Here is an 18453-nt window from a genome sequence, read left to right as displayed (position 1 = left end):
CAAACTCTGCTCTTCCTTCCGGTTATACACCGAGGCCATCTTATGTGGTGCCTCCCCTAGCTCAGTCGTATGTTCCAACCAGGCCTACTGGTAAACCGCTTGTCAGTGCGGGTCCACATCCAACTTCAGGGACCTGCTTCACATGCGGGAAGCCAGGACACTATGCACGTGACTACTCTCAGACTAGTTATGCTCCACCCCAGCCCGAGAAGTCCGTTGGCTGTGTTAAGCCACCATGCAAGATGATCAGTGTCAAGTCAGCTCCCACTGAACGTGGACGTGTGCATCATGTCTCAGCTAAAGACGCTCATGATGATCCGGATGTCGTTCTTGGTACACTCCTTGTCAACTGTCACCCAGCATCGGTTCTGTTCGATACTGGAGCATCTCATTCCTTCATTTCTGAAAGCTATGCTAACTTGCACAACATGTCATTTTGTGATATGCCCTCTCCACTAGTCATTCAAACTCCTGGATCCAAATGGCAAACCTGTAGTGTAAGCCATGGTAACGAAATCCTTGTTGACAGACTTGTATTCCTTGCCTCACATATAGCCCTCAAGTCTACAGATATTAACATCATCTTGGGTATGGACTGGATGACAGCTCATTATGCCAAGATTGATTGTTACACCAGGTCCGTTCAGCTTACACACCCATCTGGCAAGATAGTCACTGTCTCCACTAGAGTTGCAAGCGTCAGCTCTATTCTCTTAATGCCAGCCCTCTTCCAGACCTTGAAGATATCCCGGTAGTCCGTGACTTTCCGGATGTCTTTCCAGAGGAACTGCCAGGTGTTCCACCTGACAGAGATGTAGAGTTCGTCATAGATCTTATCCCAGGAACCGCTCCAATCTCTAGGAGACCCTACAAGATGGCACCCTTAGAACTAGCCGAGCTTAAGAAACAACTTGATGAGTCCTTGCAAAAGGGTTTCATCCGTCCTAGTTCTTCTCCTTGGGCTTGCCCCGTCCTCTTCGTCAAGAAGAAGGATGGTACGGACCGGATGGTTGTAGATTATCGTCCCGTTAATTTGGTCACGATAAAGAACAAATATCCGCTCCCCAGGATCAACGACCTGTATGATCAGCTCGCTGGATCCTCAGTCTTCTCCAAGATGGATTTGAGGTTAGGCTACCACCAAATCAAGATCAGAAATGGGGACATCCCAAAACGGCTTTTGTCACTCGTTATGGTCAGTACGAGTACACCGTCATGTCCTTCGGTCTAACCAACGCTCCAGCCACATTCTCCCGCTTGATGAACTCGATCTTCATGGAGTACTTAGATAAGTTCGTCGTGGTTTACCTCGATGATATTCTTATTTACTCGAAGAACGAGGAAGAGCATGCCGAACATCTTAGACTTGTGTTAGAAAAACTCAGAGAGCACCGCCTTTATGCCAAGTTCTCCAAGTGCGAATTTTGGTTGCCAGAAGTGACCTACCTAGGCCACGTAATCTCTGGTAAGGGCATTGCTGTCAACCCCGAGAGAGTTAAGGCCGTTCTCGATTGGACTCCACCTGAAACCGTTAAACAAGTTAGGAGTTTCCTTGGTCTAGCCAGCTATTGTCGCCGCTTTGTTGAAAACTTCTCCAAAGTAGCCAAACCCCTCACGGAACTTCTCAAGAAAGATAAAAAGTTTGAGTGGTCCCCACAGTGTGAGTACAGTTTTCAGGAACTGAAAAGACGCCTGACTTCTGCTCCCATACTTGTGCCACCGGATTTCACTAAAGACTTTGTTATCTACTGCGACGCCTCATGACAGGGACTAGGTTGCATTCTTATGCAGGATCGTCATGTGATTGCCTATGCATCTCGAAAGTTGCATCCACATGAGGAGAATTATCCTACACATGATCTAGAGCTTGCAGCCGTAGTCTATGCACTCAAGACCTGGCGACATTACCTTCTTGGTAAACGTTGCGAGATCTACACCGATCACCAGAGTCTCAAGTATATCTTCACCCAACCAGATCTGAACCTTAGGCAAAGACGTTGGTTGGAGTTGATCTCAGATTATGATCTAGGGATTACCTACACCCCAGGCAAAGCTAATGTCATGGCTGATGCGCTAAGTCGTAAATCCTATTGCAATAATCTCATGTTGCAGCAGGGCCAACCACTTCTCCATGAGGAATTCTGTAAGCTTAACCTTCACATTGCTCCTCATGGATTCCTTTCTACCTTGGTGGCGAAACCTACTCTTGTAGATCATATCATAGAAGCCCAGAAGCATGATACGGGGATTACCCGGATCAAGAGAAACATTGCCAAGGTGTTGCTGGTAGTTTCTCTATAGATGATCGAGGTGTCGTTTTCTTTGGGAACCGCCTGGTGGTTCCCAAGAAGCAACATCTTCGGCAACTGATACTTAAGGAAGCTCATGAATCTCCTCTCACGATTCATCCCGGTAGTACTAAGATGTATCAGGACCTACGCCAGAGGTTCTGGTGGACTAGGATGAAGAGAGAAATTGCTCAGTTTATTGCTAACTGTGACGTTTGTCGTCGCGTTAAGGCAGAGCATCAAAGACCTGCTGGCACCCTTCAGCCTTTAGCTATTCCTGAATGGAAATGGGATAAAGTTGGTATGGACTTCATCACCGACTTTCCCAGGACCAAGAGAGGGAATAATGCTATCTTCGTAGTCATTGATCGTCTCTCCAAAGTGGCGCACTTCCTACCTGTTCGAGAGAGTATCACTGCTAGTCAGCTCGCTGACTTATATATTTCTCGAATAGTTCACTTCATGGTGTTCCACTAGAGATCAATTCAGACCGTGGTAGTCTTTTCACTTCTCATTTCTGGGAGAGTTTCCAAACTGCCATGGGAACCCATCTTTCCTTCAGTACCGCTTTCCACCCTCAGTCGAGTGGTCAGGTGGAAAGGGTCAACCAAATTCTCGAAGACATGCTTAGAGCTTGCGTTATCTCATTCGGTATGGATTGGGAGAAATGTCTTCCTTTCGCCGAGTTTGCTTATAACAATAGCTATCAATCCAGTCTCAAGAAAGCTCCTTTTGAGATTCTCTATGGACGAAGATGTCGAACACCTTTGAACTGGTCAGAAACCGGTGAAAGACAATTCTTTGGACCGGACATGATCCAGGAGGCAGAAGAGCAAGTTCGCATCATTCGTGAGAATTTGAAAACAGCCCAGTCTCGTCAAAAGAGCCAGTATGATCGTCATCATAAGGATATGACTTATGAAGTTGGCGACAAAGCTTACCTTCGGGTTACTCCTTTGAAGGGTACCCATCGTTTCGGTATCAAGGGCAAGTTGGCTCCTCGTTACATTGGTCCTTTTCGCATTCTCGCTAAACGAGGAGAGGTTGCCTACCAGTTGGAACTACCCCCACATCTTTCTCGAGTCCATGATGTCTTCCACGTCTCTCAACTCAGGCGTTGCTTCTCGGATCCTATCCGCGAAGTGGACCACGAAACGCTTGATCTCCAAGATAACCTCACATACCGAGAGTACCCGGTTCGCATTCTTGATCAAGCAGAGCGTGTCACTCGACGTCATAACATCAAGTTTCTCAAGGTTCAGTGGTCTCATCATTCTGAGAGAGAAGCTACTTGGGAGCGAGAAGATCGTCTTCGAATGGAGTACCCTGCTTTCTTTCCGTCGACCCCTGAATCTCGAGACGAGATTCTTTCAAGTGGGGGCGAGTTGTCACATCCCTAGTTCTGGTATGACCTAGGCTAGCTAGTCATTTGTGCATCATGTTTAAATTCCATTTAATTTGAAATGGGGATTTGTGAAACCCTCAGAATCATTTTGGAAATGACCCAAATAAAAATTGCTCCAAAAAGGTCCAAGAAAATGCTCATGTTGCTCTCTGAAAATATTGGACAGAGATAAAAATCAAACCAATATTTTTAGGAGCTCATAAGTATTTATTTTGGGCATTTGGAATTAATGCATAATTATTTGCATTGGATATATATTTGTTATATATATAATATATGTCCAAAAATTATGCCATTTGTTGAGGAGCTCTGGAATAATACCACTAGTTCCTACAAAAATTGGCATAAGTAAATAAAATGATTTAATATTATTATTAAATCAAAACAAATGTTAGAAAAATAGAAAATAAAAGAAAATGGGAAAAGGGGAGCTTACCTGGGCATACTTCCCTGTGCAGCCACCTGGCGGGCCAAGTGGCCAGCCCAGCAGCTGCCCATCCCAACTGACAGGAGCTTCTTCAAGCTCCTGCTAGTAGGAGCAGCTGCGTGGCCGGCATGCCGCAGCCGCGCCACCACCTCCTCCCTGCCTGCCTGTCCTCCCCCTCATCGCTCTGGATGACCCGCACGTCGCCACGCGCCCCCCGGACCCTCTCACTCTCCCCCGGTCCTCTCCTCTCCTCTCCCTCACTCTCTCTCTCTCACGGCCGAGCGCCACCGCCGCCACCGGCCACTGCTGCCGCGCCCTCGACCACTGCCGCACCTCCCCGACGCGCTCGAGAGCTCCGCCGCGACCCCCTCTCCCTCCTCACCGAGCCAAGCAACCCGGGAGAGCTCTGCTTCGTCCTCGGCGCCGTCGTCTTCATCTCCGGCCGCCGGAGATCGTCCTCGCCGCCACGCCGCCGTCCGACCTCCCCCGAGCCCGCTGAAGACGCCACCGGAACCACAGTGAGCTCCTGCCCCGTTCCCCTCTCTCCTTTTAGCCGCCCGCATGCCGTAGCCCCTTTTCCCCACCACGGCCGAAGCCTCTCGCAGCCGTCCATGTCGCCGCCGTCGCCCTGGCCACCGCAGCCCACAACCGAGCTCGTCACCGTGCTCCTGGTGCCACGAGGGTGCCGCAGAGCCCCTCGAGTGGCCTCCACGTGCCCCACAGCCCGCTCCCGCTCGGAGCCCGTGCTTCGGCCGCCGCCGTGAGCTTCGCTCCGGCGAGCTCCGGCCCCCCAGCTCCTCCCACCTGCTCAACCAGATGCGCGAGAGCCCGGGCTACGCCCCGGTGCTCTCAGACGCCGTCCCCGTGGCCTGTAACGCGGACACCGCCGTGTCCCGTGGTCGCCGGCGATGACCTCGCCGGCCTGACAGGTGGACCCCGCCGTCAGGTGATTAGCTTAATCTAATCACCAACTAACCTAACCCCTGACGCTGACGTGTGGGCCCCAGTGCCCCCTAATCTTTAATTAACATAAACTAACCCCCCTGTTTAACCCGTGTCACTGACGTGTGGACCCCACACGTCAGGTTTGACCAGTCAGTGCTGTTGACTTGCTGACGCAAGCATGATGCAGTGCTGACGCAATTATTTATTTTCTGGATTTAAATTAATCAGGAAATTCCAAAAAATTAGCCAAACTTCAAAAAATCATAGAAATTCAACCGTAACTCAGATTGAAATAATTTATATATGAAAAATTATCAGAAAAATGCAATCTTTCAATATGTACCAGTTTCATGCATGACAAACCAACTTATACCTACTGTATAATTGAAAACATGTAAATGGCATTTATAAGAGCTTAATTTGGAGTTGCATTTGAACCCTTGATTCAAATGGACTTCATTCATTTTGAATACTAGTTGCACTAGCTCAAACAACATCACATCTTCATGCCATGTTCATGCATCATTTTGTTGCATATGCTTGTGTTTTGATTGCCGACACTGTTCCTTCTCGTTAGGTCCTGCTCCGGAATCCATTCCAGAGCACCTGTCTGTGAAGCAGTGCCTCCTCTTGTTAATCTACCAGGCAAGCAAACCCCCTTGTTCATTCCGATACAATCCTACTCTCTCGCTCCTGCTCTCAGTTATTGCATTAGGACAACAACGATTCATCTGCTACTTTGTGCTGCGGTAGTTGAACCCATTCCTCTGCATGACCTGTCATTGCCACAGTAAATAGTTGAAACCCACTAGCATGTGTAGGAGTTGATTGAGCCATGTTGTGTTCCTACCATGCTATGCCTGCTATTGCTTAGAGTTGTGTCAGGTATGATTCATTGGGAATGAATTGGAGTGTTATGATATGTTCTGGTGCTGAGAGTTAAGTGTGTGAACACGATTTGGTAAAGGTAGCGGTGAGAGGCCATGTAGGAGTACATGGTGGGTTGTCTCACTGGAACCGTCCTTAAGCACTGAGTTCTGTGTATGTCGTCCAATGACTCGATACTACCACACATTGGGTTCCGGTAACTCGACCCCTCTCGGCTTATTAACCAACTTGATCTCTGTCCAGGAGTTGCAACTAGTTTCTGGTGTTTGTAGGTAGTGTTAGTAGTCTACCAAGTGGCACCCGGCCAGGTGGGCTTGGGACAGACTAGGCACAGTGGCACGGTGTACCAAGTGGCACCCGGATGGTGGGCTTGGGAACCCTGCTCACATCGTTTGGGGCCGTGAGCGACACCCCGGCCGGATCTCCTTACGGATGGAACCCGAATAGGCGATAAACCTGGACTAGAGTCTTGTGTGGTTAGTCAGGTCGTGGCCGACACCCTCGCCAGGCTTCCGCTTGAAGGTTGCCGAGATACATGACGTGTACATGGCGGTAAGTGGCGAGAGCGTGTGTGAAGAAGTACACCCCTGCAGGGTTAACATGATCTATTCGAATAGCCGGGTCCGCGGTTATGGACTTCTTGGATGCTTACATGGTACATAGATAACTTGAAGTGGATACTATAAAATGCTCAAGACAAGTGTGAGTGCTATGGATGGCCTTCTCGTAGGGAGACGGGGATGAATCCATAGTAGTGTATTGTGTGGTGATTAGTGGACTCGTGTGCGCCATATCACCTCAAGAGTTCTGGTAGTCGTAGAACAGGATAGCCACAGAGTCAAAGCTGGCTTGCTGCAACTAAACCCCACATTACCCTCTTGATACAAATGCATGTATGATAGGATCTGATGTAAGTCTTGCTGAGTACCTTTGTACTCATGTTGCTTTATTTATGTTTTTGCAGCGGAGACTTCGGTCTTACTAGTGTTCTCGTGGACTTCGACGAGTAGCTTGTACCTCAGCTACGATCTTGATCGGACGTTGTAGATAGTCAGGCTCTTTAGCCTTTTTCATTTGTAGATGTCTGTACTCAGACATGTAATGCTTCCGCTTGTTGCTTGTATGCTCTGTATGATGGGTCCTGTGACCCCTGTTTGCAATAAATGCTATGATGGCTCTTTGAGCCTTATCTATATGAGTTGTTGAGTTATGCTGTGATGCCATGTTGTACAACACATACTTGCCTGTTATGCGTACGTGTAATGTGTATTGCTATGTGTGGGATCTGACTATCTAGGTTTTTATCCTTAGTAGCCTCTCTTACCGGGAAATGTCTCCTAGTGCTTCCACTGAGCCCTGGTAGCTTGCTACTGCTCCGAAACACTTAGGCTGGCTGGCATGTGTGCTTCTTCGTTCCTGTGTTTGTCCCTTCGGGGAAATGTCACGCGGTGTCTACCGGAGTCCTGTTAGCCTGCTATAGCCCGGTTTACCGGAGTCCTGCTAGCCTAGTTGCTACAGCCCGGATTCACTCGCTGATGACCGACACGTTCGATGCTGGGTCATGTATGCCTGTCCCTGTAAGTTAGTGCCACTTTGGGTTCATGACTAGCCATGTCAGCCCGAGTTCTCTGTCATATGGATGCTAGCGACACTATCATATACGTGTGCCAAAAGGCGCAAACGGTCCCGGGCATGGTAAGGCGACACCCGTGGGAATACCGTGCGTGAGGCCGCAAAGTGATATGAGGTGTTACATGCTAGATCGGTGTGGCATAGAACCGGGGTCCTGAAATCATCTCTCTGCATTTACTTTCTCCGGTTCATCTCCCACACTCGATCCCTAGCTACTACTCCTAGGGCCAGTTCTTTTGGCGGCTTCCACAGCTTTTCCCACAAGACTAGTCACAATGGAGAGTAACAATAAGGCGCCTCACTCATTTATTTGGGCTTCTAAACTACTACTCCGTCCTGGTTTATTCCTCACCATTGTAATTTGTGCTAAATTTTGACCAAAGATTTAACTGATAAAATGTTACTCAAAACACTTAGGCGCGGTGCATCTAGGTGTGTAAGTCATCTTACGAAATCTAAATAATCCCAAAACACTTAGGCGCAGTGCATTAACTTCTACCTCATTTCTTATTTCTTGACATATCAACCAATAAGAGATAAAGAGTGTGCATGCTTTTAATGACTTGAGATATCAAACACGACATGCAGTGGTTAGTTCTTTGCATGTAATACTATTAATTAGCAAATAAACATTAACGTTTCTCGTTTTCTCCTCCTCCTTGGTCACGGTGCACAGAGAAATAACCACAAAGAAGGAAGCTAAAAGTAAACAATCAAATGAGCATTTTTGCATTTGTTTTGCATTGAATCGTTTCACAAGCTTGACTAGTGCTGTTTTTCTACTTTACAAAAACCGCATCGTAATGTTAGAACGTGCATTTGCACGTACATAAGTAATAGTAGTACTCCCTTCGCCTAGGTGTACAAGTCTTCCCTCCTTTTTGGTCACCGTGCACAACCAAAGATGATTTATTGACCTGGACGGAGGGAGTAGCACAGTCTACAAGCATATATCAAGAGAGAGGTGTAGTCCGATAGTATAGAGTAAAGTTTGTGCTATATGCACATACTTTCAAAGTGCGTAATAATACACAACATTTCCAAACTTTCCCTTTTACATACTTAATTAAGGACGCTAAAAATTCCTGAACGTTCGGGATTTATCATTTGCGTCCCAAAACTAATGAGATCGCCTTACGAAACAAAAATTATACTCCTCCTAAAAGCCACGGTGCTCACAGGAGCGCTTGCGGCGCGCCATGAGTGCCCTGGTGCGCGGCCGTTTCCCAGCGCGCAGACACAACGCCTCTTCCTCAGCCTCGCAACTCGCGAGGTGCTGATTGGCGGCTTGCCGGCAGGCGAGCGCGATCTCACCAGTGTGGTGATCCGGCGCCAATAGGTACTCCTCCTGGCTGGAAGCATGCACCCGGTCCATGTACCGCCAAGCGTAGATGAGGCGCTTGGGCCTGACTGCACTCAGGGCATCGGCACGGGCGTCCTCCGCCACCCTCATGGCCCTCGCACGAGCCTTCTGCCAAAGAACCAATTGCTTGACTCTCCCAGACGCGACATAGCTCTCCCAGAAAGCTTGTTGCGCGGTGCGCTTCTCTTCGTCGGCCTTCTTCTCCACCTCTATTTTGGCGCGCTCTGCTGGAGGCAAAGCCTCCCACAAGGCGACATCCATTTCTTTACAAATATCCTCAAGGCTGGGGGGCTCGGCGGGCGGCGCGGCGTTCTCCTCGTAGCGGGGAGCCGACGCGTCCTCCGACGCGCGTGCTGGCAAGGTTGGGAACACCGACGCGTCCACCTCGAAGCGTCACGGGGAGGAGCGGAACACCGACGCGTCCTCCTCGACTAGTGGCGGCGAGGAACAGAACGGCGACGCGTCGCGTCACGGCGAGGAGCGGAACGCCGACGCGTCCTCCTCGACCAGTGGTGGTGAGGAAAGGAACGGCGACGCGTCGCGTAGCGGCGAGGAGCGGAACGCCGACGCGTCCTCCTCGACTAGTGGCGGCAAGGAACGGAACGACGATGCGTGACCGTCCGCGCGGTGCAGCGAGGGGCTCCTAGGGCTTGGGAGGGAAGATGCCATGGTGGTCGACGTGAGAGGGAGGGGGAGGAGATAGCGATGAACGTGAACGTGAGGGGGAGGAGATAGCGATGTCGTGGGAGGCGCAATATTTATTGCGAGCAATGGCACACCTACGTAAGATATTGACTGAGCTACACTGACTTAACTGCAGGTCCAGTTGCATCACTGACATGTGGGCTAGTACACTGCTGGGCCCGTATGTCAGTGACCCAATGCACCTGAAGTTAAGTAAAAGCTACGTGGGCATATTTGTTGGAGTAAATTACGGGGGAGCGAAGGGGTGGAAATATTGCTGGTCACAACGGATTGGACGAGCGTGGGGGGAGGAGAGTCATGCATGCAGATTTTTTCACACGGGGTGGAGTGGTGGGACCGCCGGAGGGAGAAGGAGAGTTTGGCAGGCATATTGTTTCCACACATGGAGAGGAAAAGATTTGGAGACGAACGGGCTTCCTGCAGTTATGGGGAACGGTGCATAATAAGTCATCTTGCATGCCGGGCTAGGTATAGTCTCAAGTCATTAAAAGCATACACGCCCCACACATGTTCATATTTCAAGGTGCACTAAATTATTGCATGTGATGATTAAGGCTGGCCATCATGGTGGTATCTTAGCTGGTATCATGCACACGGGAATAGCAAACATGCTGATGTGGCAAAGAATTAAAGAAGAGAGGGGGTTAGACTAACTAGTGTTCATGCATGCATTGGTAAACACATTTTTTTGTGAAGAACGACAGCATTAGTTGAGTACTTTTGCAGACTTCAAAAACTATTCCACCGCCTCTACTATCTTGCTAAGAGTAGGTGAAATTTTGAGTCGAGCCCTTTAAACTAGAAGGGAGGTAGTGGTACTCTAATAGCTAGGTGTGTAAGTCATCTTACGAAAACCAAATAATCCCAAAACACGTAGCGCGGTGCATTAACTTCTACCTCGTTTCTTGTTTCTTGACATATCAACCAATAAGAGATGAGGGTGTGCATGCTTTTAATGACCTGAGACTATCAAACATGACATGCAGTGGTTAGTTCATTGCATGCAATACTATTTAAATAGCAAATAAACATTAATGTCTCTCGTTTTCCCCTCCTCCTTGGTCACGGTGCACAGCCTAAGATGACTTACTCACCTATACGGAGGAAGTATCAACATTCACAATGTCAAATCAATATTTTTACACTCATTATAAAACGTAGTTCTTATACTCATTATAATCAGTATTGTAGATATTGATATTTTTAGTATAAATTTGGTCGTGGGATTTCATTGATGCCTGTCAAAGCGTGGAGGAAGCGGAGCTTAGGGCTTGCATTGCCGGTCTCTACATAGGTATTTCTCTTCATAATCCTGTAATTTTAGAGACTGATTGCGCTTTTGTGGTAGTGTCTCTTGCATCGGGGGACTATGACAAGTCTACTATGCGTGACCTGAAGATGAAAGCGTAGAGCATCTCGAAGTTGATCAACAATCTTCAATTGTAAAATATTAGACGTTCGGCCAATAAGGTGGCACACTTAATGGCTAAGTATAGCTTTGACAATAGATTAGATGGTATTCTTGTAAATAACATACCGCCCTGTGTGGTGAATATTGTATCTAATGAGTGTCCTGGTGTGGCTGGTTAATTAATATAAGGTGGTGTTCAAAAAAAAGTATATATTTGGTCAAACACTTTGCAAACGGTTGACGGGAGTAGATAGGACCAGAGGGAGTATCATGCATGCGGAGTAGGCAAAAAAATTGCTCATTTATAGCCGGTCGAAGTCTCAAAGGGCGCGACCGCGCGAGGGAGGCAAAGGTCATGGGAGGCGCGATGGTAGATGGAATTAAGTGAAGTTACGTCCACGCGCTGACATGGCGTCCGAACAGGCAGAAGCTATACCGTTAGGCCTACGATATGGGTCTAGTAGACATGACATCTAGTGGGTCCCGCATAGTTCTTGAGAACTCTTTGGGGGCTTGCAACCGTTTATCCACCGGGCAAGCCAGCAACCCCACGCCGTTCGCATGCTGTACTCATCCCCGTCTTCTACCTCACAACAGTTCGCTCCGAGTCGTCCCGTCTTTTCACATTAGTTCGCTCCCAGTTTTTGCGGGGTACAACAGTTCAACTTCTCCTAACCCTCCTCCAAAATCCATGGCCTCCCAAATCTCCATGGTAGCCGCTGAGTACTATGTTAGAGCCATCACCGGCGATCAGTTCATCGTCATCTACACACGTGGATCCGCGACGGTGAAAGCATGGCTTGCTCGCTTCCTACGCATGTTCAACAGTTCAATGGATGAGTGGGTCGCTGGGCTAGATGTTGACTACACCATAGTCCTGGGACAAGAGAAGGATCTAAAGGACGAAGAGAGGAAGAAGCCTGCCATGATCCAGGTTTGCGTACATAACATTTGCTTGGTCTACCACATATGCCATGCCGACGTTGAGTGCCAGGATTTTAAGAACTTCCTCAAGGACAAAAGAGTGAAACTCGTTACTGTAGGCTTTAAGAACGACAAAGAAGTCCTGCGTCGGATAGGTCTCGTTGTAGGCCAGCCCTTCGATCTCCAGAAGGCAAGCATGGTGTCCTCCTCTTAACCTTCAATGCTGACCCTAGCAGCAACCATGATTGATCCTTCGTACGCTAAACTGAAGAAACCTCATCACGAGATTCATCATGCATGGGAGTCGAAGACATTAGATGAAGATCACATCCTGTCACAGCAATGGATGCCTACCTTTGTTTAAATATCTACATGGGTTGGATGAAGAAGCAGAGCCCAGTGTCCGGTTCAAGCAAAGAAGCGTCGGCGAAGAGGAGGAGGAAGAGGCACGAGGACGAAGTCAAGGACGTGGACTCGGACTCCGAATAGGTGGCAGTGCCGTCGCTCATGCTGGTTCTACTGCAGTGTCAAGCTGACTAGTTGCTTAGTTTATTTTCACGGGTGTGTTGTGCGGAAGCCCCAGCAGAACTATATTTATGTTCTTTCTCGTTATTTGAACTGTTTAGTACGTAGAGTAGTACTAGTACTATGTCTTACTACTGTTCTTCTTGTAGTTGGTACTACTGCTCGTACCTTCGTGTTCCTACTGTACTTAATATGTTTGTACTAGTAGTATAATTTGGGTCAGTCGATTTGTGAAAGAAGTTCGACGGAGCGAAGGAAGAAGACGACAGAAGAGGTGGAAGAAGCCCTTGTAGCCATCCATGTTGCATCAAACGGCTCACATGAGTCGACTGACCCAAATTGCTCCTTCAGATTGTAGGATCCACGTGGCATTCAAGGTCTCAAAGGTAGATTCTGCGTCTGCACCCGGTTTACGGGCTCGAAGCGCGCGCGATCGGCTTCCACCGCGCGCCTCCTCCATGCGGGCGGAGATGACAATGACACGCTAGTTCCTCCTCACCGGCATGCTGGAGCACGCGCTCGTCCTCCTCTTTGTATGATGCTTGCATAGACGCGGCTCCACCTGCTGCTCGCGTGCTTGGCAGCGCGGCGGCATGGCAAGGAGGGACTGTAGACGACGTGAGCGGGCGAGCCTTCGGCTTCATGTCACAGGGATGGCGGCGAGACGGCGGTGATGGGCGAGAAATTGTTGGCCGGAGCAGGCCGGCGCCGGTATGTGCAACGGTGGCGGCGGCATATTGATGAGTGCGCCTATGGGAGCTAACTTTAGTTTTATATGAGGTTGGTCAAACTTCAAAGAAAACCGTACTAGTACATGTAAACATTGGACTTAGGCAGCGCTTTTTTTTTGAAGTTAGTACCACAACCACGATACGGAATCCTATGCAAGCGCGTGAACCGCGGCCGTGCGGTCGATCGAACGGTGCATCACCATGTCGCGCTCGAAGGACATCCACCGAACCTTTTTGTGTGTCTGAAAACAATCCTCGAATATTACTCAACTTTTTTTTCCTGGGAAAGTTCTTGACGCTGCAATATTTCCATATATTTGAATTTAGCTCCAGTTTGTGTTTATTTGGATTTGGACGTTTTAGGTGCGCCCTAGTTTTTTTAATACTTATTTTGTGTGTGTGACTGAGAGAGAATGTGTGTATGTGTCCATATGTGTGTTGTGGTGGAAGGGCAATGAGGAGATGGTGTGCGTGTGATACAGACATAGAGAGGTGTGAATGTGCAAATGATCATGCATGAGTGAGACATAGACAGATGCCGATACATTGTGTATACATGAGAGAACGGTCTTCTAGTTTACTTGTGTGTGTGTGTGAGAGAGAGAGAGAGGAGCATCCGTAACACAACAACCATCTCTCTCGATTCGTCGGTCCCTCGCACGATCGCATGCAACATATGCATCAACGCGCACATTTTGACACCCTCACTCGGCCCCTGCCCACCTCAAGGCCCGCACAATCTCTTCATGAATACCCATTTCTCTCCTTAGGTTTGTTTTCGCTCAATATCTGACACACACACACACAGCACAACACACACACACTCTCCCCCGAGCACACAATTCATCCCCATCCAAGGTTATACGACGACCACTCTCGCTTGTTCTTCTTTGCACCCCAACATGCACAACACCTCAATCTTCAAAGAGGGCATCGAGCAGATCGAAGACGGCGACCACACGGCGCTAGAGAATGCGGGGTCATTTGGAAGCAGGGTGATGTGACGACGACTGGCTGACTCCTCCCCCGCCCTCTCTCTCTCTCTTGCACAAAATTACCAATCCCTCAACCCATGAGATCTTTCCCCTCTTGTCCATGTTTTTTCAGCTCTCTCATCAAACATGTTGTCTCTTCTCCTTCCACGTATACAGAATCACGTATATTACATGTCTCCATCTTTCTCACAGACCTAACTTCTTCATCTCTCTTTCTCTTTCTCTCTCTCTCTCTGTCTTGTTAGGTTTGTTTCCTACTCTCTCGTCCACATACATACAATCTTCCCTCCCTATCTGCTCCATCTTCAAAAGCTCTCTCTGCATGTTTCATTCACACAATGGGATATGTCAAAATGTTGCTTCTATAATGGCTGCTATAGAGTTTTGGTTGTTTTTGTTGCATCCTACAAAGTAATAACTATGAAATGCATTTAGATTCTCATTTGACTGGGATTATGTGAGTTTGAGCATGTTGTGAAGTACTATAGACCTTGTATACATCTTGGGATTCGACAATGATTGTAACTATTGAATTGTATAGACCATTACATTCAAAGTCAATAGCCTAATATATTTATTTCACAATTTCAACAAATGATTAGTTCACTACAAACTAAGAAAACAAATGTGTACTCCCTCCGTTTTTATTTAAGTCCGTGTATTAGCATTGGTCAAAGTCAAGTTTTGTAAACTCTCAGAAAGCTTATAACAAAAAATATAAACATATACAATAACAAATAAATACCATTAGATTCATTATTGAATGTTCTTCCACATCATACATATTTGTTATGGTAAATGTTTATATTTTTATATAAACTTGGTGAAACTTTAGGAAGTTTGACTTCGGTCAAACCAAATATGCAGAGTTTACTACTACTACTCGCTAGTTGCTTAGCCGAATCACTCAACACGCCACACGGGGAGTCCAATGTCACAAAATTTTGAGGTCGGCGGGAAAATCTCCCGCGACCCTGATTCGAGCAGTGGAAAGTTACCATCATAGCCTTCGGAACAGGCCTACGGACGATGCTTGGTAGGGGGCTGTTTTCGTAACTTCAGGTTCACCCTACCTAGCCAGCCCCACCCCGGCACCCAGAGTAGTACACCTGAATACTCCCCATTTTCTATCCCCACCGCAAAATAGACTTCTCCACGGCACCGCAGCCATCGTGCTCCTCCCCTTTATGTCGGCGCACTCTTCCACCGCAGCGCATCTGCCTCATCGACGACCTCGTATGCCGCATTGGAGCCGATCCACCGTCATCATCGTAGACGGAGCCTCTTCCCTGGCATCGTCTTCCACGGTCTCGGATCTGCTTCCCGGAAGCCGACGCCAAGCGCAGAAGTACCACCGTCGTGGACAATGAACTGACTCCCGTTGCCGACCATGACTCACAAAGGCCGCCGCGACCATCGTTCTCCTCCTCGATTGGTAATGTGTGTATTGAATCACTTAGCAGTACATGTGCAGTTCCATTTTTGTTCATACCTACCCTTCAATTTTCCTGGGTGCTATTGTTCCCGTAAAAGTAATTAGTTATAGCCTCCATTGTCCAACATAATATCAGCTTGTAATTGTGCGTCGCTCCTGTATCGCGCTCTGCTTGGGTAGGGTTTTCATCTACAACCAGCAGTGTGGCAAATGATGGAAAGGGTTTTAGAACTAGCAAGATGCCCATGCGTTGCACGCATCAAGATGCATTTGTATGAGTAGTTTATCTTGTGGGAGAAAAGAATGAACGAGGGAAAGCCTTATTTGCAAATCTGGAGATGGGTATGGGTGTCTTTTTGCAAAATTCCCATTTGTTTCCCTCCTATCTGTCAGTTATAAATCGGACGGCCTATATTGCAAGAAAAAAAAGTATAGAGAAAAAAAGTAGACAGTAAAGGAAGTAGAGATAAATATTAAATATTAAATATTAAATAAATATAATCATAGAGAAGAGACTAGAGATAGCAGAGACGTCGGGAAAGGATCGCGCGCACGGGAAAAAGCGGCCGGGCATGCGCTAGTTTTGGCGCGCGGCGTCCGGTGCGCTTCATAAAATCCAATGCCCTCCAACCGCTCTGTGCCTTGCCACCGCTCTGTGCCTCGCCACCACTCTCTCCCCGCTCTTTTTCGCCTCACCACCGACGCACCACCATGCCGCCGCATCACCAAGAAACTTGGGGATACCGCGGAGTCCGCGCGCGCCCCTCCGGCGGCTTCTCCGCCGAGATCCGGTTCCGCGTGATGCGCCTCGGCCTCGGCAATTTCGACACCGCAACCGAGGCTGCCCGCGCGTACGACATGGCGGCGTGGCGCCTCCGGTGGCCTCATAGAACATTGAACTTCCCCAATGTGCCGACGCGGGAGCGGGCGCAGGAGCTCGCACCTCTGCCGCGGCTTAGCACCGACGAGGATCGTCGCGACAACCGGAGGCGGGAGCACCGTCTTGGCATCGCCGAGATGGACGAGGAAGCCATTGCCCTGTGGCGCCAACACTTCCCGCAGGACATCATCAACGAGCTCGAGTTCTACACGCAAAGGAGGGCGGAGAGGGATAAGAGGAGGGCGGAGCGAGCCGCCTATCGCGAGGACAAGTGTAGGCGAAAAGCGGGCGCTCAATTCAACATCAGGCTAGGAGCAGCGTCGCCCTGGGAATCCGACGACGATCGGTATCTTCACGCCTACAGTCAGACGTCGGAGGAGGACATCACCGAGGAGCAGTCGGACGACGAGGAGTAGTTGAATTATCTTTTTTTATCTATCTATGCTGAGAACTATCCTCTACTCTCTAGTATCTACTTCTCGATCTCAGCACTGTAAACACTTTTTTAAAGCGCCGCGCGTTGCGATTCTGTGGAGATGCTCTAACATGGCAGACGAGTGCTTTAATGTTGCCCACAAGATGCGCGAGTATTACTAGTAGTATTTTTTTTGCCATGTTGAGATTTTGAAACCACGAGTGTGAACATGCAGAGGAGCAATGAAGACCAAACACGGGATATTCGGGACATCTTCAAGGAGCTTGGCAAGTTAAAGAGGAGCTGCACCGAACCTGTAAAACGAGGTTTGGTAAGTAACACCCTTTCAATTACTTTTGTTTAGCCTCGTGTTCTTCTATGTGTAAATGTTGTAGTTTCTGTTTCTCTTAAGCGTGGTGTTCTTCGATGTGTAATAAGAAGAGTCTCAATTGTCCTAATGCTTTCATTTTTAACTTGATGTAGGAAGTGGGTGTTCTCACCGTGTAGTCTGTTTTTATATTTCTTTTCCTTTTGAATTCACTTCTCCAAGTTCTGTTTATCTGGCTTCTACTAAATGGATCTAGGTTTCTCTGAGTATTGATCTAAAAAAGAAGTAATTTCATGTCAGGATGCAGTTCCTGCGAGGAGGGAAGTATGGTCAACCTCGAGATCATGTTTCCAAAATGAGGCTGGATTACACACAAGGTGCCAGTTACCTAATGATGCTGGATTAGACACAAGGTGCAAATTCGCAGATGATGCTGGATTACACACAAGCCAGGTGGAGTCATCAGCTGTTCGTGTCCTCGTGGCATTAGTAAAGGCTGAAAGAAAGCGTGCATCAGCCCTTGAGGATGTAGCTGAGTTCCTAAAGAAGCGAAAAGAGCAATCAGATGCTCTCTTCAGCCAAGCCAAATAAGAGATGGAAGAAGCCAGAAATAAGCTAGCAGAGGCAGAGCAGGCTAGGCATCTCCTGCAATCGAAAACTGTTGTCAATACAAAATTTCCTTCATAATAGCTAGGTTCAAATGTTTATCCAGTCAGCATGCCTGTTGTGATGTCTGTGCATCTACTGATGTGGCACAAAATGTTTTTTTCGGGTCATGTAATAACAGCAATTACTTTCCAAACAATAATTGACAAAGCATTGGACATGGATAGTTCACACACAAGCCCGACATTCCAAGTCCAACTTCCACATCGAACTATTGGAAATATGCCCTACAGGAAATAATAAATTAGTTATTATTACTATATTTTCTTGTTCATGATAATCGTTTATTATCCATGCTATAATTGTATTGATAGGAAACTCAGATACATGTGTGGATACATAGACAACACCATGTCCCTAGTAAGCCTCTAATTCACTAGCTCGTTGATCAATAGATGGTTAGGGTTTCCTGACCATGGACATTGGATGTCGTTGATAACGGGATCACATCATTAGGAGAATGATGTGATGGACAAGACCCAATCTTAAG

Source organism: Triticum aestivum, chromosome 7B, assembly GCF_018294505.1.
Source record: "Triticum aestivum cultivar Chinese Spring chromosome 7B, IWGSC CS RefSeq v2.1, whole genome shotgun sequence".
NCBI classification, from domain to species: domain Eukaryota; kingdom Viridiplantae; phylum Streptophyta; class Magnoliopsida; order Poales; family Poaceae; genus Triticum; species Triticum aestivum.
Note: the sequence above shows the minus strand (reverse complement) of the source record.